Source organism: Amblyomma maculatum, unplaced genomic scaffold (genome assembly GCF_055883805.1).
Source record: "Amblyomma maculatum isolate TAMU_Amacu unplaced genomic scaffold, ASM5588380v1 scaffold_51, whole genome shotgun sequence".
In the NCBI taxonomy this organism is placed as follows: domain Eukaryota; kingdom Metazoa; phylum Arthropoda; class Arachnida; order Ixodida; family Ixodidae; genus Amblyomma; species Amblyomma maculatum.
This window is the reverse complement of record NW_028146776.1, coordinates 112,007-135,046: the sequence shown is the minus strand read 5'-3', so window position 1 is coordinate 135,046 and position 23,040 is coordinate 112,007. Positions and strand designations below refer to the sequence as shown.

Below are 23,040 nucleotides of genomic sequence, written 5' to 3'. Positions count from 1 at the left end.
ATCAGTGCATCCCTATGGCTGCCAGGTTTGGACAAGTATTTGCAGTGCATATAGTCATTATCACCATCAGCCTGAATGCAAAGGGCAGAAGGCAAAATTGAGCGCCATGATTTGCGGCTAGGCTGAACACTTTCAAGATGGCAGTTTTGTTCTGTAGCAGGTATTAAGCAAAATGTTTCATCCACAAGCTGATACTCCCTTTCAGAAGATGTTAGCAGCCCTTTTAAAAGCAAAGGTGATCTGCGCCATTTAGGATCCCATGCACTACGATAGGAAATAGTGCTCATACATGCATCACCTCTCCCCCCAATTGGTGAGGTCAACAGCAGGAGCACACATATCTGTTATAGTGTACAGAGGCGATAGGCGCCAGGATTGGGCCAGCTAGGTCGCCCTGCCCTTGGCAGTGCTGCAAATGGCTGGAGTATAGGAATTAGTGGAACATAAAGGAACAATGCACACTGTTCATGTATCCAGATGTGACAGGCAGGTGTGAAAGAGCGCAGCATCCTTTTCATACATATTCATGCACACTTTATCAATGGTAGCCAAAATGAATAGTACAGTTATGGACATGAAAAAGATAGCAGTTACTTAAACCAAGGAATGAAAAAGAACTGAACAAGGGTAAATGGGGTACGCCTCAGTTCGCAGATGAGCCAACGTTTCGACAAGTGCACTTGTCTTCGTCTGGGCATAGCGATCATCACTGGCAGGGGTTTAAATACGCTTTTGCTTCGGAAGAAGAAAAGCTGGGGAGGAGAAAGTGGGTGTGAAAGAGTGGGGAGGAGAGGATGGATGAAAAGAAAGTGGGTCATGAAGTGGAAAAAAAAAATCTTCAGTATGTACTTATCAGCCATGGAACCAGGGATTCTGTGGAATGCAAAGGAAGTAAAAGCGGCAGTACCAGGAAAAACTACAATGCCGGCTAGGTGATTAGTCACCACTAAAGCTGGTTTGGTGCAGATACACCTTACAAAGGGAGGCTATGCAATGGGCACTGATAAGGCATATATCTAAGGGGACAATTCTTAAAAGGAGGGGGTAGGGGGGGAGTACATAGTCACAGGATAGTAACCGCGTAGTGAAAAAAATTCTTAAGTATGTATCTCAACTTGGAACCAGAGATCCTGTGGCCTAGAAAAGAAGTAAAAGCGGCAGTACCGGAAAAAAAAATCATAGTACCCCGTAGATGATTAGTCACCACTTAGGCGGGTTTGGTGCAGATACACCTTACAACGGGAGGGTTTGCGAAGGGCCCTGATAAGGCATATACGTAAGTGGGACAATTCTTAAAACTTTCTGCAAAGGGGGGGGGGGGGGGGGGGAGAAATACAAAGTCACAGGATAATAAGCGCACAGGAAACCACAACTGACATGAGAAAAAAAATAAATGAAATGAAAAATAATAAAAAAATAAAAAAATGTTTGAGGACAAATTCAAGCAACAAGTGATAAGGAGGAAATGTGTTTAGAAGAACGTGTAGGGTTATGCTATTGCGGAAGGGAAAAGGGTGTACATGCGTTGTGAATAAACTGTACAATTAACGCTATGTGAGATTGTTTTCCCGAATAGTTATGATGGAGAGGGAATATACCTAAGGGATTCTAACGTTCTCTTAGATATATTTATTCCTGCTGGTTCCAATGTTCTAAATTTGTGAATTAAATACGCCTCTCTATATTTTCTGTCCCTGGCAGATTTAAAGCCTGACTGGAGAATATATAATTTAATTTCTTCGAATTTATGGTCTTTCTGATTAAATGCTGGGAAACTGCTTTTGAGAGGTTTTTTCCTACGTCTGCCCGATGTCATTAAGCCGTATGTTCATTGTTGTCCTGTCTCTCGGATGTACTGTTTATGACAAAAGGAGCATTCTAGAAGATAGATAACGTTTCAAGATGTGCAGTTAAAGCCTGATATTATGTGAAAAGTGAAATAGCTTGCATTGCTTTTAACCGTGGTGTCTTTTTGTATATGACTGCACGTCTTACTTTTAGGTCGAGAGCAAGAGTGTGGTTGTGTTGGATGCCGGTTGTCGAGTTGAGAATGTACTAGAATTGTCCCCCTTAGATATATGCCTTATCACGGCCCTTCGCAAACCCTCCCTTTGTAAGGTGTATCTGCACCAAACCTGCCTAAGTGGTGACTAATCCTCTACCCGGTACTGTGATTTTATTTTTTTATTATTTTTTTCACGGACTGCCGCTTTTACTTCTTTTTGTAGGCCACAGGATCTCTGGTTCCAGGTTGAGATACATAAGATTATTTTCCCTATGCGGTTATTATCCTGTGACTATGTACTCCCCCCTACCCCCTCCTTATCAGGGCCCTTTGCATAGCCTCCCTTTGTAAGGTGTATCTGCACCGAACCGGCTTTAGTGGTGACTAATCACCCAACCGGCATTGTAGTTTTTCCTGATACTGCCGCTTTTACTTCTTTTGCAGGCCACAGAATCCCTGGTTCCATGGCTGATAAGTACATACTCAAGATTTCTTTTTTCACTTTATGACCCACTTTCTTCTCACCCATACTCTCCTCCCCACTCTTTCACACACACTTTCCCCTCCCCAGCTTTTCTTCTTCGGAAGCTAAAGCGTATTTAAACCCCTGACAGTGATGATCGCTAGCCCAGACGAAGACAAGTCCACTTGTCGAAACGTTGGCTCATCTGCGAACTGAGGCGTACCCCATTTACCCTTGTTCAGTTCTTTTTTATACCGTGCAAACCATCTTCCTCCTTTCGTTCTACCTAAAACCAAGGAAACAACAAGAGAGTATTTATCATTTCTAATTCGTAGCATTGATCAACGAGGAAACAATATTACTTTATAGTCGAAACTTGACTGATTAGAAGGCAACAAAGGAAAGAAAACCAGATGCTGCCAGTAGGATCCAAACTCACAACCTCATAAAGTTTACCCTATGTAGCTGGAAGAGCAAGCCTATATATTTTCCACAACTCATAACCCATAGCGCTCGTCCTGTACCCTGTCTTGTGTGTTTTTTCGCGCTACTATAAGATGTCATAACCCATAAGTGACAAAATATTTCTTTAAGTGCAATATAGGTTTGGTCATGTTTATGGGGTTCAACATATCAAATCTTGATTCTTATAGCGCTGACGAATCACCAGTCATGTGATTGAGGCACATCTGTACAAGCGGGCCGCGCTCAACGCCTATGCGCATTTTGAGTTTCTCGCCACACAGGCGTGCACTTCACTCGGTCACGTGCACTCTGAGGCGTGCGCTCTCTCGTAATATTCGGATATAAATAAAGCACTTGTGTGTGTTACGCCTGCCATTGTGGCAGGTCGTCGCTCTTCGTCCGTGTGAGGCAGCATGCTGAATACACTCGTTTCTCTGCTCTTGGCTCCTTAGTGCCAAAGTAGGTACGTTTCAATTTTATAAGAAAAAACAATATCGCTGTAGAATTCTAACTGCCCAGTGTAACATTTTATCTTCTTTAGCTTCGTAGTTCAAAGTATAAAGCACCAAACTAGAAAAAAATGGAAGATTTATTAAAATACCCACATATACAACTTGTTTGGACATAAGGCCTTAAAAGATGGCACAACTTGTGGCACAAGAGCGAACATCAAAAATTATTTTCTCTCTTTAAACAAAAGTTGACTGGATTACAATTTCAGAGATGAAAGGAAACAAAACATTGTATTTAACCTGCTATCGTTAGCATATTTACTTGGCCAACATCAAGGTATATTTGATGGGTGTTTAAGGCTCAAAATGCTCTCTTTTGCAACCTTTCAATTCTTTTACTGCTATTTACAGTTATGGAGCTGTGACAATGTTGTTAAGTAATAGACTTTTGGAAGCAATATGGTTATTTCTAAATTCTCGAGAGCAAGTTGAGATGAGAACTGACAAAAATGGTGTATTTTGACATTTTCTCCCAATATCTTAAAATTATTTTTGAATACAAAGCTTAATGCATCATATTTAATTAAAAGCCTAATCCTGTTTAATTGCCATTAAACAATTCTGCAGTGGTTTCTAAACAATTGACTTCTTTTTAACTATTACGTGATTCCAAGCATCTTGTTTTTTGAAAAAGCTCACATTGCTCAGCTCACTAATAATGATTTTTCAGCAAAACTATTTTAGAATTTCCACATAAGGTAATATCTAAATAATTGTTTTGAGCAAACTAGAGGTGATTTGAGTGCCACACGGGATGCACGACGTGGGATGATCAGGAAGAACAATTGTAATGCCTTATATTTTTAGTTGTTCATTATATGTCATGAGTGTTTTATATAGCTGTAACTGCCCTTTTTATGGATTTTATTTCATGGTCAGATTTTGATTCAACCCCCTCCTTTGTAATATAGCTCTTTCTGATGTTAAGCACAAAATGTACAGTGTCGGTGAACCCTGCTGCATGCAGGTACACACTGTACTTTTATTTTTTACTACTTTTAGGACTCCTGGAAAGTAGCCTTGCGGTACAGGTTTAAACACCAACGACGAGCCCTGCCACGTGTCGGAGGAGTGGCCGAAAATCGTACTAAATTTGCAGCACGAAGGAAATCTAGCGAGGCAACGACTGGTGAGCTCCAGCGACAAAATATGCCAAAGATGGTGAGTAGCATTCTGCACTAAAACGCAATTTCAATTTGTTCACCTAGCATGATGCACAGAAATCCAACAAGGTGTGCAGTATCTTTATGTGCCAATGCTTCCAAATATTATTGAGCATGCATAAATTTTTCAGCCAAAACTAAAGAAAAGTAGATCACACAAATAGCAACAAAAAGGTTGGGTTGGGTGATGGGGCGTACAAAACCAGTGTGACCCAGGCTATGAGAGATGCCGTAGGGGAAGGCTCCAGCAAATTTCGACCAACTAGGGTTCATACCATGGCATGGCATCGCAGAGCGCACGGGCACCTTGCTTTACGCCTTCATCGAAAAGCTGCCCGGATTCCATCCCAGGTCCTTGGGTTCAGCGGTAGAGTGCCTTAACCACTGAGCCACTGGGGTGGGCAAGTAGCAGCAAAAGGCTAGAATACCTTATAATTAACAATAAGAATAATAAATGAGTAATATATTATAGGTATAATATTGTTCGGCATTCAGTCATAATCATTTGCTGGTTGGTTGAATGGTTGTCTAGCCGGTAGAAAAAACAAATGAGGTCCTTTGTTAATACGTTTATTTACATATTAATATCACTAAAAAATTGTTAGTGACTACGAACTTAAAGAATATTGCATATGAAAAGTGAGGTAAAGAATTTCGTTTAGGATCGAAGATAATAAATTTTTCCTTGCATAGTGCAAGTGTATATCCCGTTTAGCTACTTTGTGTTGCTTCCTTCAGGCCGTTGCAATGTCTGCAATACCAGGAGAAGACCAAGAGAGCTTGGCGATGCATATTTAGTGGCTTATGTGCGAGCATCGAAAATCTGCTCCTGATGAAGAGGAGATGAGGGAAATGATGAAGTTAACATCGAGAGATCGAATCTCAGATATTGCTACAAGCAATGTACATGACATCAAAATGAAGTACCCTTATATGATGAATTTTGAAAGGGTAAGTAAGCTATTGTAAATTCAGTGAGAGGTGGATAATTGATTGTTCACTTTGATTGGGGAGCCACCTGCATTCATGGCAAATTAATGCATGCTGTGTGAGTGAGTTGTAATGCAAATGGTGCAATCATTGTAAATGAAGCGCTTAACTAAAGGCCGCTGAAAATGGCATGAATAAAATGATGGTGGCTTAGTGGAGAGATACATTTTGGGAGAGGTCGGCAATTTATTTTATTTTATGGTGGAAACAGCGCTAACTGATGACGGAGAGAGAACACAACACAGATATATATATATACATACATACATATTGTTACGGATCACAGTATATCGAGACGACGACGACGTGCTGATGTGAAGTAGTGAAGAAGACGACGCTCAAGCCTAGCTAGCTTCGTTCTGTGGTGTGCGGTGTGTGGTGTGCGTCTAAGAGTGAACTAGCGTTTACCGCTGTGTTCTTTCCTTAACATTTGGTGGAGGATTGCTGGAAGTACGTAAGTCGCCAAACCTGGATCTCCGTAGTGGCCGCCAGATTGGTACAATCACTATGCAATCCGACGCGACACCTTCTTCAGCGGCACCACCAGCTCCCACCGTCGTCATGACGCAGCCTCGCGATCCAGGCACCTTTTGCGGCACCGACCACATCGACGGTGTGGCGATGGCAAGGAGAAGCTTCGAGACCTATTTGGCAAGCCGATCGGACGCAAGCTTGGCGCACAAAAAGACCTCGCATCCCGTGCCCAGTCTTCGACGGAATCGTACTTGTCTTATATCCAAGACATTCTAGCACTATGCCGAAAGGTGGACAGCGCCATGTCCGAAATAGACAAGGTGGGCCACATATTAAAGGGAATTGCAGACGATGTTTATAATCTGCTGCTTTGCAAAGATTGTCCAACGGTCGACTCAGTTATCAAGTTTGCCGCCAGTTTGAACAAGCAAAACACCGCCGTATTACTCACCGCTTCGAACGCTTGCCAAACACAGCTGCTACGTCCTCGTGCGAAGATAGTCCAACCTTACAGCAGCCATCTCATCCCTCCAACTTGACCAGGATTGTTCGTCGAGAGATAGAGGCTATGACACCCGTTGCGTTCGCTCCTCAACCAGCGGATGCTACTATAGCCTTAATCCAATCTGTCGTTCGCCAGGAGTTCGCAAATGTGGGCCTCAACGCGAACGTGGGCTTCAACTCCGGCCAACCTTCCGCACAGCCCTCGCTCCAACCTAATGTTCCTGTCGTAGCTGCTGCGGCTCCTACCACTCCCTTTCAGACGCGGTACCGCTACCGCTACCGCAACCCGGACGAATGGCGAACCTCGGATGACCGACCAATCTGCTTCAACTGCTCACGTGTCGGCCACATTTCCCGCCATTGCCGCGGCCGTTGGGTTCCGCCACCTCGACCTCGCTACTATTCTGATCGCAGCGCCGAATATGTTCCACACCCAACCTATGTCCGTGATACGCGCACTCGTGACTTTAACTCGCCAGCCCCGCGCATGCCCAGCCGCTCGCCGTCTCCTCAGACCCGAGGTCCCGCTCGCCCAATTCTCGTCGTTCCACATCTCCCCACTTCTCCGGCTCTCATCCGGAAAACTAACCAATGCAGCTCCCGGAGGTGACGCTGCATTGACGACCCGGCCCGAAAATCCTCTGCTGACCCTCGCTCATCGCCGCAACCTCCTAGACATCTATGTGGATGGTGCCCCTGTTACTGCCCTCATTGACACTGGTGCCCAAATTTCAGTCCTCAGCTCATCCTTTCGCCGCCGTCTCAAAAAGGTGGTCACACCCGCCGCTTCATCCGCCGTTCGTGTTTCCGATGGAAGCGTCGCTGCCGTCGTGGGACTGTGCACTGCGCGCGTGAGTATTTCCGGTCGCACTACCCCTGTCCTCTTCACTGTTATCGACCGCTGCCCTCACGACGTGATCCTCGGCATCGACTTTTTAACGGCCCATTCTGCCCTGATCGATTGTTCAACTGGTCTTCTTCGCTTAGACCTGCCCTACTGCTTCGAAAACACCGATGTCAAGCCCCGCCTCCGATCCGCCGAATTTGTTCGCCTACCACCCGAAGCTGCTATTTATGTCCCGCTGGCCCCGATCCCCGCAGTTCCTGACGGCACATACGTCACTTGCCCAATTACCGATGTTGTTCTCCGTCACAACGTCATACTTCCCCATACCGTCGTGACTGTCACTGCTAACCGCACCTATCTTCCCGTACTGAACTTCAGCCGTTCGACTCAAGTTTTACCCCATGGTATCGCACTCGCTGACCTGTTTCCTTTGGCGGACAGCGAAGTTGCGGCTCTAACCCCTCAGTATCTGTCGGAGCAGCATATACCGCCTTCTTCTCATTCGAACCTCTTTTCAGGCATGATAGCCGCGGATCTGCCAGATTACCAAGCCAAAGCTCTCTCCGACCTTTTGCTGTCGTACAGCGATATATTTCATTTCGGTGACCGACCATTGGGCCAAACATCCGCTGTGACCCATCGAATCAATACGGGTGACGCCAACCCCATCCACAGACGGCCTTATCGTGTTTCCCTTACTGAGCGGCATGTTATACAGAAAGAAGTGGACAAGATGCTGGCGCAAAATATTATTGAGCCTTCCTGCAGTCCCTGGGCGTCTCCTGTCGTATTGGTTAAAAAGAAAGACCAAAGTTGGAGATTTTGTGTCGACTATCGCCACCTTAATCAAATAACAAAGAAGGATGTTTACCCTCTTCCGCGAATTGATGACGCGCTTGACTGCTTGCATGGCTATTTTTCTTCTATCGACATGCGTTCAGGCTGCTGGCAAATTGCTGTCGACGAACGGGATCGCGAGAAAACCGCATTTGTCACCCCCGACGGACTCTATCAATTCAAGGTGATGCCATTTGGACTCTGTAACGCTCCTGCGACATTCGAGCGCATGATGGACTCACTCCTCCGTGGCTTTAAATGGACAACATGTTTATGCTACCTGGATGATGTCGTCGTTTTCTCTTCCACGTTCGCAACCCACCTTGATCGCCTTTCTACGGTCCTGGACGTTTTCCGCCGCGCTGGTCTTCAATTGAACGCCAAAAAATGCAGCTTCGGCCGGCGCCAAATCAAAGTCTTGGGTCATTTGGTTGACGCAAATGGTGTGCAGCCCGACCCTGACAAAGTTCGAGCCGTGCGCGACTTCCCTACCCCACGTAGCTCAAGTGACGTGCGAAGCTTCCTTGGCCTTTGTTCTTACTTCCGCCGCTTAATTCGGAACTTCGCAGACATCGCTCGCCCACTTACCTCTCTTCTGCCAAAAAAACGTACCTTTCACATGGGGTTCTGACCAAGCCTATGCCTTCACGACACTTATTTCCGCCCTCACCACCCCACCTGTTCTGGCGCACTTCGATCCTTCTGCACCTACCGAACTGCGCACCGACGCTAGCGGACATGGTATTGGTGCTATCCTTGCCCAGTCCCAGCATGGTTCCTCCCGCGTCATTGCTTATGCTAGCCGCCTGCTTTCGTCCTCTGAGCGCAATTATTCAATCACAGAGCGGGAATGCCTTGCACTTGTTTGGGCGCTGACCAAATTCCGCCCTTATTTGTTTGGGCGGTCCTTCTGTGTAGTGACTGATCATCATGCTTTGTGTTGGCTGTCCTCACTTAAGGACCCCACTGGCCGCTTAGGTCGCTGGGCCTTACGAATACAAGAGTATGAATTTACTGTGGTGTACAAGTCCGGCCACTTACACCAAGACGCTGACTGCTTGTCCCGCCATCCCGTAGATCCTCCCGATTTGTCCGACCATACTGCTGACGACTATGTTTTGTTCATCTCGGACTTTATCAATATCGGCTCCGAACAGCGTCGTGATCCTGCCCTGCAACCAATTATTGACCAGCTGCGCAACATCTCCGACTCTTCCGCCAGCATGTTTGTACTCCATAAAGAGATATTATACAGACGCAATATGCGTCCAGATGGCGCGGACCTTTTACTGGTCGTTCCGGCTCATCTGCGCTCTAGTGTCTTCGCCCAACTTCACGACGTTCCTACAGCAGGACACTTGGGAGTCACACGCACTTATGACAGTGTGCGACGCAGATTTTTCTGGCCTGGTCTCTACCGTTCTGTCCGTCGCTACGTCGCCGCTTGTGAGCTGTGTCAGCGCCGTAAGATACCCTCGCTTCAACCTAGTGGGCCCTTGCAACCAATTCCAGTGCCGACAAAGCCGTTTTCTCGTGTGGGCCTCGATCTTCTTGGGCCTTTTCCGACATCGACTTTTGGAAACAAGTGGATTGCTGTGGCGACTGATTATACCACCCGATATGCTGTAACCAGGGCTATCTACCAGCTGCGCCTCCGACGTTGCCGACTTTCTTCTGCATGATGTCATCTTGATTCATGGCGCTCCATGCCAACTGCTCACAGATCGTGGCCGCTGTTTCCTCTCTCAAGTGGTTCATGACCTTCTCCGCTCATGCGCTACTCGTCACCAGTTCACCACGGCCTACCATCCGCAAACGAATGGTCTTACTGAGCGCCTCAATCGCACTCTGACCAACATGCTGTCTATGTATGTGTCCGATCACCATCGTGACTGGGATGTCTCCTTACCTTTCGTCACGTTCGCCTATAACTCCTCACGCCATGACACCGCCGGATATTCTCCCTTTTACCTACTCTTCGGCCGTGACCCTTTAGTCCCATTCGACACCTTGCTGCCTCTTGACGACTCTTCCTGCAGCTACGCTTCGGATGCCATCGCCCGCGCTGATGCTGCCCGCCACATAGCTCGAGAGCGTCTTGGAGCGTCTCAGCGCTCTCAAAAACGTCGTTATGTCCTTCATCACCGAGACGTTCACTACCCTCCTGGTTCCCTCGTACTTCTTTGGCACCCGGCTCGCCGTGTCGGTATGTGTGAAAAACTTTCGCCTCGTTACGTGGGCCCCTACTCCGTCTTGCGGCAAGTCACCGATGTGACCTATGAGATCGCCCCTTTAGAGCCCAAGAATCCTTCCACAGCCCCTCATCCAGAACTCGTGCATGTCGCCCGTCTAAAACCATATCATACGAGTTCTCCTGTGTAGGACGCACCGGGACGGTGCTTCTTCGGCGCGGGGAAAACTGTTACGGAGCACAGTATATCGAGACGACGACGACGTGCTGATGTGAAGTAGTGAAGAAGACAACGCTCAAGCCTAGCTAACTTCGTTCTGTGGTGTGCGGTGTGTGGTGTGCGTCTAAGAGTGAACTAGCGTTTACCGCTGTGCCGCTGTGTTCTTTCCTTAACAATATATATATATATATATATATATATATATATATACATTGTGAAGAAGAAGATGAGCCCTTTTTGCTGGACGCTGATGAAGAGGAAGTTGTGCAATTTTGATCGCTCAGATCATCGTGCTGGTTTGATCATCGTGCGCTTCCTTGCCGACCTCGACGCCGTCCTCGACGTATAGAATGAACCTTCTCTTACACTTGGTGGAGGTGCGGCCTGATACCCTTGCCTTACGCTGGAGCTTCGCACGTGTACGCTACTGGTAATTCACATGGCCGAAGAGGAACACCCACCAACTGCCCCGATGACCCCGCCGGTCGTCTGCTCTAGCTCCTTGCGCCAGCGAGACCCTGCGCTTTTCAATGGGACAGACGACACCGATTGTGACGACTGGCTTGAGTCATACGAGCGAGTAAGTTCGTACAATAAGTGGGACGATGCAACAAAGTTAACAAACGTTATCTTTTATTTTACCGGAGTCGCCAGCCTGTGGTATCGTAACCACGAAGCCGAAATCACGAATTGGGACTCATTTAAGGCGAACCTTACCACCGTCTTTGGTCGTCCTACTGTACGCAAGCTCCGCGCCGAGCAACGCTTGCACGATCGAACGCAGCGGCTCGGCGAGACGTTTACCAGCTACATTGAAGATGTGCTCCACCTATGCAGTCGCGTAAACGCCCAGATGCCCGAGGCACAAAAGATCAAGCACATCATGGAGGGCATCGAATATGACACCTTCCTCATGTTAACATCCCGGGATTTGACAACTGTTGCACAAGTTGTCAACCTTTGTCAAAGCTACGATGAGTTGCGCAAGCAGCGACTCCTCCCTCGACAGCCTTCCGCGCCTGTGGAATCACTTTCTGGCCTCTCCGCTACATCTGAGACCTCCTCGCTGCTGCAGCAGCTCAAAGATTTCATTCGAGAGGAAGTTGCTCACCAAATATCACTATTGCCAACAAACTGCGAGCTTTCCCGCAATTTGGCGCCCTTTCGACAGGTCATCGGCGACCGCGTGACGGACGCCCTTCCCCCTGCCTATCCGCCAGCGCCCATTCCTCAGCCCGCACAAGCCATTGAGACCCTTGCATACGCCGACGTCGCTCCACCTGTCGCTCCACCAATGACATGCGTCCCCGCTCCTGTCGCACCGCTGACGTACGCTGCGGTCGCTGCCCGACCACGGCCAGCTAGCTACCCTGTGGTGTACGCTACGATCGAATTGTACCTTCGTCCCCTGAAGTCGCCAGGATGGCTCCTTTTTCTCTAGGAGGCATTGTGAAGAAGAAGATGAGCACTTTTTGCTGGACGCTGATGAAGAGGAAGCAGTCTGTGGAATTGTGATCGCGCAGATCATCGTGCTGGTTTGATCATCGTGCGCTTCCTTGCCGACCTCGACGCCGTCCTCGACGTATAGATTAAACCTTCTCTTACAATATATATATATCTTCCAACATCGGCTCATTGTTATCCCTTCCGCTTAGCATTTAATGTTCTTTATCTTGATAATCACCATAAGACGTTCCGGTCAACGCTAACAGTATACACATAAAAAAGGAAGAAACCCTGCGTTTGCCTGGCACTCGTAGACTGTTGGCCCCTTTAACTTTTTTAAAACAAGCCCCTCATATCCCTTTCAATTGTCTGCTATATATATATATATATATATATATATATATATATATATATATATATATATATGTGTGTGTGTGTGTGTGTGTGTGTGTGTGTGTGTGTGTGTGTGTGTGTGTGTGTGTGTGTGTGTGTGTGTGTGTGTGTGTGTGTGTGTGTGTGTTCAGAGTCGCATTGAAAAACCTTAAACATATTTATTTCCACCTTTCAGTCGTAGCACGAACTTTCTCAAGAATGGTTTACAGTTCGCTGAGGCGCTTTCTTAAAGGTATTGCAATGTCAGCGACAGAAGACAGAGAAAATAAAAATGAAGGAGAAATTTGACAAGAGGGGCTGGAGAAGAAACAAGAAAACGTAAGGGCATTTCGCCACCATGCGGACAAAAAAAGGGTCGAACACAGCAAAAAAGCGGATGCGCGCACAAAAAAGAGGAAAACGAGCAATAAACAACCAGGGTGGGTGACAACCCAAGAGGGAGACGGGGTGTCTCGATGGGTGTACACATTTGCTTGAAGTGCAAGTATGTGCTGAGCCTTTGGGCTGGTAGGGTGCGGCAAAAAGACACGGGTGTACCATAAAGCAGATCAAGCAAGTAAATGGTACCCAGGAAGTAATACGGAGTAGAACAACGAGAAAAGAAAAATGAAAGGAAACTTAAGGGCTAAGAATAAGCAAGCATATCACTGCTAACGCTGTTTATACAACTTTCTTGAAGAAAACACGCCATATGGGGTTGCTTTGGATGCGCGCTCAAACAAAGGGGAAAACGAGCAATCAACAACCAGGTTGGATGGTAAACAACCTAAGATGAAGACGGGGCGTCTCGATGGGTGTACTTATTTGCATTGAGGGCAGGTATTTGCGGTGCCTTCGGGCTGGTGGGGTGCAGCAACAAGACACAGATGTGCCATAAGGCAGATGAAGCATGTAAAGGGCATTCACTAATAATGACAGAGAACAAGGATAAAAAACGAAAGCTAGAGCGGTAAGGATAGACGAACATATTACTGTAAACGCTTTTCGATGGAAGCGAAAAGCAAGGTGTCTGTGTGCTGCGCGATGTTAGTGCATATTTAAGAACCCCAGGTGGTCGAAATTTCCGGAGTTCTCCACTACGGCGTCTCTCATAGCCTGAGCCGCTTTGGAACGTTAAACCCCACAAACCAAACCAAACCAACCTATATACCTTTCTTGAAAAAAAAACGCCATAAGGGATTGATTGAAGGTGTCCGAAAAAAGTGCATTGAAAGCACCATATTTACATAAACAGGAATTTCACCTAGTGGCGCAGCGCCCAAGATACAACAAGTTGTCGGTATACAAACATACGTATGCACTCCACAATAATGGCAGTGTTCAGCGTCAGTGAATAAATAAAAAGCAGCAACAATAACTGCAAAAAACTGAACACCATAAGCAGCCACCAGAAACAATGATCACTTTGGTTGAAATTTACTTGGAAAGGTAGGAGAGCTTGCCAGCACTCTTTAATGCCAGGATTTAGTGTATTGAATTTTTAAATTAAGCACGACTCGCAAGTTTCCCTGTCATAATGTGTTTGGAAGCCTGACTCTAGTAGCGTCACACTGAAGGAGTCAAACGAATACCCTTTTGTGCTTACATTTCTCGAGATAGGAAGACTTAGCAGTAATCGTACATGTACCCGGTGTTTGTTTATTCCTAATCGTAAAGGCGTTTCTGTTTGCCCAATATATTGCTCACGGCACACGCCGCGCTCGAGAAGATATACCACTTTACTTGTGTCATCTGTTTCCTCTAATTTTGAATTAAAAAGAGGAGGCTGTGCTTTGGACCGTGGTGGCTGTATTAATCATTGGACAAACCGTACAGCGAAGTTTATTGCACGGTGTACATGCTGAGACTTTGTCATTGTTTAATTGCGATGAGGTCACTATGTCTTCGATGTTTTTCTCCCTTTTGTACACGGCACGGGATAGTTCAGGAAGTAGGCTCCTCATTTTTTCTCTTTGAAGAAGATTATTATGGTGCTTTTTTAGAATAGCATTGACGTTTGGGGCTGATGCTGCCTAGGTTAAGATTAGGTTAGTCTGGAAACCAGATTGTGCAGGCTTCTTGCGATTTAAGATGGTACGGCGATCTTGCGCTGCAGCTTTTTTGACGGCATCATAAATAACAGGCTGCGGGTAGCGCTGTCGGGCAATATCTTTGCGGAGCATCTCACAGTTCGAAATGAAGTCCTCCTATTAGAGCATCTTAGAGCCTGGTTGTGTGGGATGCCCTTCTTGCAGTGCTTTACGTGGTTACTTTCGAAATGTAAGTACTGGTGTCTGTCCATTGGCTTCCTAAACACTATGTTATAAGTTGGTTTTATGACACGTGAAGCGTGACATCCAGGAAACTAATTACCGAGGTGGTGTAAGTGTGAGAGAAATACTGCTGTAATATTGTTAAAATTTGTGATGAACTTCAGTAGTTCTTCTTCACTATGACAACAAATAAGAAAAATGTCGTCTATAAACCTTATATAGAAAAGAGGCTTGAGGAGGCAACTTTCAAGGTATTCAGTTTCCAGAATGCCTATAAATATATTGGTACAATTAGGACCAACCTTATTGAACATTGACATTCCATTTATTTGTACATAATGGTGGCCGTCAAATTCGAAGGTATTCATTTCTAATACTAAGCGCAGTAATTTTTCAAGGGTCATTTCGTCAAATAATTTCTCCAGCTTTATAACCTCTGTAAACACTGACGGCTGTCCTAATCCCATCCGAGTGGGGTATGTTAGTATATAAAGACACAACATAGAGGGTAACGAGGTGGCTATTTTTTTTAATGGATAGATCGACAATATCTGAAAGTAATTTAGTTTTGTCCTTGGCAAATGAAGGGAAAGTGGTTGGGATATCGTAGAATAAGTTGGCGACAGAACTGGAGATCTTTTCTGTTATGGTCCCTATCCCCGAAATGATAGGTCGACCGGGGTGATTCTCCTTATGTATCTTTGGCAGAAGGTAGAACCTATCGGGGATAGGGGATAACTATAGTAATGACTTTGCGATTTTATCAGTTATCTTGTTCTCCCTTAAGAGGTCCTGTAGCGTCGTTTGAACCACGCCTTGGAAATTTACAGTTGGGTCTCAAGCTAAGGCTTATAGAAAGAATTGTTATTTAGCTGTCATTGCACCTAATTCTTGTAATCACGAGCATTCATGACGATTGCTCCTCCTTTGTCCGTCGGCTTTATAACAATATCGGAACATATGTTCCAAGAGATTTTAAAGCCATTTCTTCTTTGCTTGAGTTGTTTTTTTTTCTCCTACTTAGTCCGCCTCGGTGATTAGTTTCATGGATGTCACGATTCACATGTCGTATAACCAACTTATAGCATCAATGTTTAGGAAGCCAATGGACAGACACCAGCACTTACACTTCGAAAGGGGCCACGTAAAGCACTGTAAGAAGGGCATCCCATACAGCCAGGCTCTAAGATTCCAGCGCATATGCTTTCGTGAGGAGGACTTCACTTTCAACTGTGCGACGCTCCGCCAAGATTTGCCCACCTGTGCCAACAACGCAGGGTAGTGAGTATAGGGGGCGTATATGAAAGGCATCTATCACATCAAGGCTGTGTGTGCCCCTATGATGAAACTTCCTTTGGAGTGACAATTAGTTTTACTCTTTGAGCAAGATGATAATTTAGATTTCGAGTTTTTTCTCTAGAAAACTGATTAATAGTAGCAATTTGTTAGATGAGACAGCAGGCATTGGCACCTGTGAAATGCTTGCGTTATTTGAGATACATTTTTGCACTTTTAGAATTCACTGCTCCGTATTGCTATGTTCTAGTTCCAAAGAAGTTAAATGTGCGTTTTTTCTTTCAGTTCTGCAGCGACTTCCAGATACTAACCAAGGTTGACACATCAGCTTGTATTGCACATGGGATTCACGGCATTGCTGAATTGCCTGAACAGATAGTAATCACCTGTGAAGCAAGTGCCATGACATTACTGAAACAGGCCCGTGACATGGTTCCAAAAAGGCTGCGAACACGACGTGAGTGTTGTTATGACTAATAATAGCGCATTTTAGACCTGCAGTATATAACATATTATTGCAAGGTGTCTTTCAGAGATATGATACTAGACATCACGTTGCTGCTCATTGCTACATTTGGTTGTTCGGAGAAGTGTTTTGAGGTTTACAGCCTGCATCTGGTCTGGAACTGCAGTTTATTGGCCTCAGAGGAAAAAAATGGGAGCTATATTAGAGCTATATGTGATTTGATAGACAATATTGAATACAATAGCAGCCACAAGACAGTCATTTTGAAAATCTGTAGGAAATGCTTTTAACTTGTGGTAGATGTAATTAAGGGGCTGTTATCCTAGCTGTTCTATTCTTTGACTGATAGGCACAGGAGCTCACAAAATTAAATCCTTTTTTTCTGAAATGGCAACATTTTCACAGGGTACCAGGATTTAGTATGGTGCCAATAAAATAAAATTGAATTCAATTGTTGACAATGGGACTTCCTTTTCAGACATCCTGAACGTCGCAGTCCTTTGCATATTGTCTGGCAATGTCAATGAGCAGAACGCTCAGTCAACTCTTCTGACATGATGAGGTAAAATCTTTTTAAGGTTTTTTGGCAACAGTGTCTTTTTAGTACTCATGCCATTTGGTCAAAACACTTGCAAAAATGTGTGTTATGCTTTGCAGCAATAAATCTGCCTTTAGCAGGTGACGATAATTATCTTTATAGTTACTCTACTGAGAACCATTATATGTGTCGTTTAAAAAACCTTCCACTGGATGACCTGGATTCTTTTGAAGATACCCTCTGATAGAAAGCCAACATCTTTCTCTTTCCAAGGTCAAGATTGCTTGATACCTGATGCTTGCTATATTGAGCGACAGACAGAGTAGCGGTGCAGTAGTTTGGTATTTGACGGCGGTTCCCATTGATGCGGGATCGAATCCCGGCTTAAGCGGCCACTTTTCGATGGAGGCGAAAAGCAAGGCACCCGTGTGGTGTGCGATGTAAGTGCACGTTAAAGAACCCTAGGTTGGTGAAAATCTTGAGCCCTCCACTACAGTGTCTCTCATAGCCTGACTCGCTTTGGGACAATAAGCCTCATAAACCTAAACCGTAAACCTAAGTGCAAAGTAGAATAGTTGGAATAAAATGCTTTCACATGTTGATGAAAGAAATAGCAGCAGCATCAACATCAATAGAGGCAAGAAGCCTTAGAACTGTTTGCAGGTGATGGTGTCACAATGTATATGAGAGTCAAATAGTTTTCCTATATTTTGGCATGAAAAGAAGTGTAATAGTGCATTTCAGTAAAGTCTATGCCGTACTCACATACCTAATGTGATTATTTTTGTCAGAAGTAGTGCAGTCCCACAACCTCTACTGCCCCATAACACATTTTTTTATAGGCGTCTCAAAACAGCTTGCAGATTCCAGTTGGGAAGATAATTGTGCTGTGTTTGTTTTAATCAGTGTTCAATTTAAGTCACAGATATGATACCTTAGATTATTGTTTAATGATTGAGAAACATAAAGCTACCAATTAAGATTGTGGACATATTGGCCTTCATCGAAATAATGCACGGAGCATAAATATTTTAGGTGCAACTATCAGACAAGCAATTTGTGTTGCTAATGTTGTTTGTATTACAGCCTTAAGCAGCTTTACAAAGAGTACATCAAAGTGGGGTCATGAAGGGATACCTAATGGGCAGTAGGTACTGATGCAATATTTTATTGCCTCCTCAGCACTCAAGTGTTCCGGCTACCCCTTGCGTCTTGTACTCTGGCGAAAACTTTGAGGATGCCGACCTGCTGCATATGAGGGTAGGCTGGGATAAGCTGTCTCCCGTGAAAAATGCAGAGGAGGGGCTGGCAGCTGTTATGGCTGCTTACTGGCTTTTCAACATCCAGTACACCCGCAAGCTGTTCAACACGTTCGTCGTGCTGGAGCGGCTCTTCCTTGGACTTTCATTGAGTACACATAGACCGGTGAATACAAATTTCTCAACAAAGTCCAACGAAGTAGGCAATTTTAAAGAGGCTGAGTTGTATGTTGTCCTATTTTCTACTCAGTTGACTTGCAGACATGTACTAGGGGTTGAGACAGTTGTGTCGTTGTGATACAAATACAGCTTTCTGTGTCATGCTTTGCCACATGTATTAATTTGGCAAATAATTTGTGAGCATGCACCTAAAAAGCCAGGCAAGCGTGATATTTTTCCTCCACATTTCGTGGCTTCCAGGGACATCGAGACTTTCGAAATGTTTTCTGGTAGCAGCTGTTATTTCAACTTGACGAAAGGTAAAAGGACACAGGAAGACACATACTCGAGTGAAGACAACACAGGACACACGCTAACTCTCATTCGATTTATTTGCAGCAACCGCAGCAAATATATGCTGAAAGGGAGACATGTGCAGTACATATCAATAACAGAAAGGCAGTCAACACAAGGAAACAAAATATTACAAACCACGATCAATAAATCTGGTCTCTGCCTTCCAGAGCCGCACCGACGTATCGCTCACACACTGATCTCCCCTTTTCCCGATGGGAAAAGCTTCCAAACGTTCACAAGCTGTCTTATCGCGGCCTCTGCCCAGGATCTTAATATCACTCTGTTGCGGCTCGCACGCAGTACAGTTCGCGCAATGTGCTTTAAAGCCTGCAAAGATATCCCCTGCCCCGTCATTAATACAGCACCCGGTCTGGCCTAAGTATGCCTTCCCACAGGTGAACGGAATCTCATAAACGACCCCATGTAGCAGTTGACAAACCGGTTAGCATGCTTCTTACATCCGCTCGGTTTTACATCATGCGAAATGCATAAGCACAGCTCGGATACCTTTTTTGAAGTGAAGAACACCACCGGCATGCCATGTCTGTTCGCTACTTTCTTCACGTGATGGGCAACCTTATGCATATACGATACCACAACAGGTATAAACGTATTTCTCTCTGGCGCAATCTTTTTCCCAAACATGACTCGCTTGGTTTTCTGAAGAAGGGCTTCTGTCACTGACACAATGACCGTGCAGGGGTAACCAGCACACTGCAACCTGTGTAATTGCTTACTAAACCTCGACTGCACAGCTTGCAGGCACGACTTTGTGAAGGCAGACCCCAAATATTAGCGATAGCTCTCTTAAGAGTTCTTATGTGCTGATAAGTAGGCAAAACGTTCTTTCCGTGCCCGCGTAGCGTACATACAACAAACATGACCAGTCCCTAAAGTAATGTTAACATCTAAAAACTGCAATGAACCATATGAAGGAAGTTCGTGCAGAAACACCAGACCTCTCCCATTCTGTCAAAAGTTCTCTAAAATACCACCCACCACATCAGTGTACGTCAAGTTTGGTAGCTTGTTAAGAATAATAAAAATCAACCACGTACCTAAACACCTTTTAGCAAACCTATCCCATTAAAACTCTGCTCAAGGGCCTGGTCTCTAATAATAAAATATGTTCTCGTCCTTTCCTTCCTTTCTCTCTCTCTCTGTTCCTTTCTGCGTCTCCCTTTCGTCAAGTTGCAATGCACCATTCAGCCCATTTTCAAGTTTTGTTGAGCTTTTATTTCATCGGCACTGCACTTATGTGTATTCCATTATTGATCATAATTACAAATCAGGCAATACTTTGTGTGTCGAAATTTATGGCCACATGGCGGATTCCATATGTGATGGGGCCATTTTTAAGTGGGTATTTCTACTATGTTGCAGTCCGAGGAGGACGCAGCAGAAGCCTTCATGGTTTAGTGAACGTTTACATAGAGTGCATTCATTCAAGTTGCCCTGAACAACTGATATAGCTTTTTTGAAATTACATTTATTCTCTCCACAGCTGCTCCAGAATGCAGATTTTGTACCGAAAGCTTATTTTTGCTGCCTCTTACTTGATAAAGTATTTATTTTTCATTTCAGTAAGAGGGGGGTGCATTTCACTAAGTAAGTGATGTGATATTTAGTTTTTATTTACACCATGATATACAGTGTGATAATTTTTTAACGACATTTTGGGACGTTCAACTATGTAAACTAATAAATTATTTTGGTTATAGTGTTAATAAACTGTGCTACCAAAACTGATAGGTATCACTTTATATGCATGCACGCAATGCTGCATGCAGATGATATTATTTGCTTTTGGCGGAGAAAATAACATTACAGTTTCAGGGATCAGCCTGCACTATCTTGATATGTTCGTAACTCTGCAAGCATGTTCGAATGGTGGACAAGTATCTCTGAGATATGTGCAGAACGAGGTCCTCAACTGAAGCAGGCCCTCAACTGAACTGAAAACGGGATCATAAAAATTGCTTAGCTAGAACATTACATCTGTGGAAAGCATTTTCTGTTAAATTGTCATGCACTGAATATTGATTGCATGCACTAAACTTTGTTAAGTGTACTCTCGCCTGCATTGATGAAAATACTGGAAGAGATGTCAGTTGTGACCGAGCATTGGCAGTAACTTGCTCTGCTTGTAGCAATAATTTGAGGGCCAGAATCATGAAGACTCGAAATGCAGGCCTACAATTTGTGGATTCATTTCTTGCCACGCATCAATCCGAGGCTACTGCTTCATGCGAGTCCATATTTATTTAGTGTACCCTTCGAGTACCTACTTCGTAAGGGTGCGAAGGAAATATTGCATCCTTCGACAAGGTGCAACCATTGCACCCTCTAAACTTTTAAGCTAAGCACCGTTCTTTAAGGGTGCGGTATCTGCACTCTATTTTTGGCACCCTACTGGTTGCACCCTTTAAGCAAAAAAGGGCGAGCGTCTGGGGACAAGCCAATTTCCACACTTAAGGGTGAGAAATTGTTTAGTGTGTGGTGGTTTTTGTAGTGTGTGTCCATGTGATGGATGTTGCGCCTGTCATGCTTACACGATGTGGACGATGGACTGGGAAGATAGTGCTGCTAACATTTTTTGCTGGCTAGACATCTGCTTGGCAAAAAAGAGGTGTGCGTGTGAGATGTTGTGTCCTCAGAAAGTGGCACATACCCACGAGGGGCATATGTACTTGGGAGTAGAAGAGGAAGGTGTGGCTGAGTGTTGAAGAGGAAGTGCGTGTTCAGTTTCATATTACAGTTGGTGGTGTGCGCCTGTGTTGTGTTTCCATTCAGATTTTTGTGTACGTTGCCCGCAGTTCTGTGTGACTGGACTGATATTATCAAATCATCTAAGTGTAATATAGCATACCACAAATTTCACTCAGAACTTAGTGATATTGCTACGAAGATGACGAAGCAGGCAGTGACGCGGGGCGGAGCGCTCGCGCCAGGCCCACTGGCCATTAAAGCATAATACATCGTCATGTCATCGCGTCGTTCTGTTTCTGTTGTGTCGCCGTGTTCCATCGCTTCTCATGCCACCCTGTAACATTTGGTTGGAGGTGCGGTTCATTCCCATCCTCGCCTTGCACCGTCGAAGCCAACCCTACACCGGGTTCATCTGCCGAAAGCCCGTGGAGATCACCGCCCTGCTCTGCCCCAGCCCTTTTTGCTCAGACCCGACCAGCCGCTGTCCCCAGCCTCGTCCCCAGCCCTGACCACAACACACGACGACCAGGAAGAGCCCAAAGCCGACCTTACCGACCCTACCGACCCCACGACGAAGCGACCTCACGACCACTCGAGCGAAGACAGCACCCCCGCCCAAGCCGTTCGGCGTGTCCGTGAGCCTTGGACTTCGCCAAACGGTGAAGATTGGACTTGATGTTCCGGTGCAAACATTCTGCCCATCTTCGCATTCATTGTGGTGTCCATCGTTTGACGTCCCAATCCTGTGTCTGTGTTCATCGTCACGTCATGCATTGGATTTCTAGCAATCGATCGGGACGATCGCTCGGTGGCACCGGGTAATGCTACGAAGATGACAAAGCGGGCAGTGACGTGGGCCGGAGTGCTCGCGCCAGGCTCACTGGCCATTAAAGCATATTTCATCGTCATGTCATCACGCCGTTCTGTTTCTGTTGTGTCGCCGTGTTCCATCGCTTGCCATGTCACCACGTAACAATATTGTTAATTTTTTACTGCGTCTGGTACCGTGAAAGACTTTTTTTGTTCCCACGAAGTCTTTGGATTACGAATGGTCTTCTACGCTGCGAGAAGATCATGCGCGGCGAGAGCTTTGGAACCATGCATCTAAAGAATCCCTTCTTGTTCTTGATAGAGGTGGGAAACTACCACCAGGCTTCTGGCTATCGTAGTGACGATGTGTGCCTTTGCACTTGCGTGCCGACGGCCGTTTATTGATGTGGTAAAAAATGTATACCATTGTTTTGTTAACTTATTGGCTTCCGGCGGTGACTGAAATAAATCCAGGCCCCTCTACCGAAATCATGCTGCAAACAATTATGGATGACATGCGAGAGCTTAAAGAAAGCGTGGCCACAACAAACCGACGCTTAGATGAAAGCCTTGTTAAGTTAGCTTCCATTGACCGAAAAGTGGAGGATATTTCGACCACTGTTAAGACCTACACAGCCAAGGTGGATGATCTACAAAAACCTGTTGACAGACTACTGCTAAAGT

The 23,040-nt window shown here is 45.3% G+C and overlaps 1 pseudogene; it reads left to right on the top strand.

Moving 5' to 3' along the window:
* The first annotated feature begins 5,355 nt into the window (after positions 1-5,355).
* Positions 5,356-23,040, top strand: part of LOC146170764 (uncharacterized) — a 129,505-nt pseudogene continuing 111,820 nt past the window's right edge.